This window comes from Phoca vitulina, unplaced genomic scaffold (assembly GCF_004348235.1).
Source record: "Phoca vitulina isolate PV1807 unplaced genomic scaffold, GSC_HSeal_1.0 scaffold9, whole genome shotgun sequence".
Taxonomy (NCBI): Eukaryota; Metazoa; Chordata; class Mammalia; order Carnivora; family Phocidae; genus Phoca; species Phoca vitulina.
In genome coordinates this window covers 23599479-23600199 of record NW_022589712.1, presented here as the reverse complement: position 1 = coordinate 23600199, position 721 = coordinate 23599479, and the positions used below count along the sequence as shown (strand labels likewise).

The 721-nt window shown below is 31.5% G+C and overlaps 1 non-coding gene across 1 annotated transcript; it reads right to left on the bottom strand.

The window, feature by feature from the left end:
• Nucleotides 1-354: 354 nt before the first annotated feature.
• On the bottom strand, nucleotides 355-490 carry LOC116634836. Its single transcript, XR_004300060.1, has one exon. It is a non-coding gene; the product is annotated as a U4 spliceosomal RNA (small nuclear RNA).
• Nucleotides 491-721: the final 231 nt, after the last annotated feature.

Sequence of the window (721 nt, the reverse complement as noted above, 5' to 3'; positions counted from 1 at the left end):
ATTGGAACCCTCATATATTCCCAGTGAGAATGTAAAATGGTATAGCTACTTTGGAAAACAGCTTGTCAGTTCCTCAAAAAGTTAAACACAGTCACCATATGACCAGCCATGCCATTGGTATATATCCAAGAGATTAGAAAACATTCCCATAAAAGATACAAAAATATTCACAGCAGCTTTCTTCATAATAGCAGAAATGTGAAAACAACTCAAATATCTATCAACTAATGAATGGATAAAGAAAATATATCCACACAACGGAATATAATTCAGCAATAACAAGCAATGAGGTACTTATACATGCCACAGCATGGAGGAATCTGATCTAATTAAGTTAATTAAAAGAAGCCAGTGAAAAATGACCATATATCATATGATTCTATTTATAGGAAAAATCCAGAAAAAAAAAACAAACAGCAAAGGGAACAATTAGCAATAATCGTGCCTCGGATAAACCTCATTGGCTATGATACTGCCAGGGCGCAAAGCTAGAGCGAAGGGAACAAAAGAAAACAGCAAGCAGTGTGACAGATTTTAATCCAACCATATCAATAATCACTTTAAATGTGAATGATGTAAAGATATCACTTAAAAGACTGAGATTGTCAAACCAAATTATATGCTACATAAAAAAACCTCACTTTAAATATAAAAATATAGATAGGTTAACAGTATTATGAATTAGAATATCTTTAAGATTTAAACTAAAATTTTAGAAACA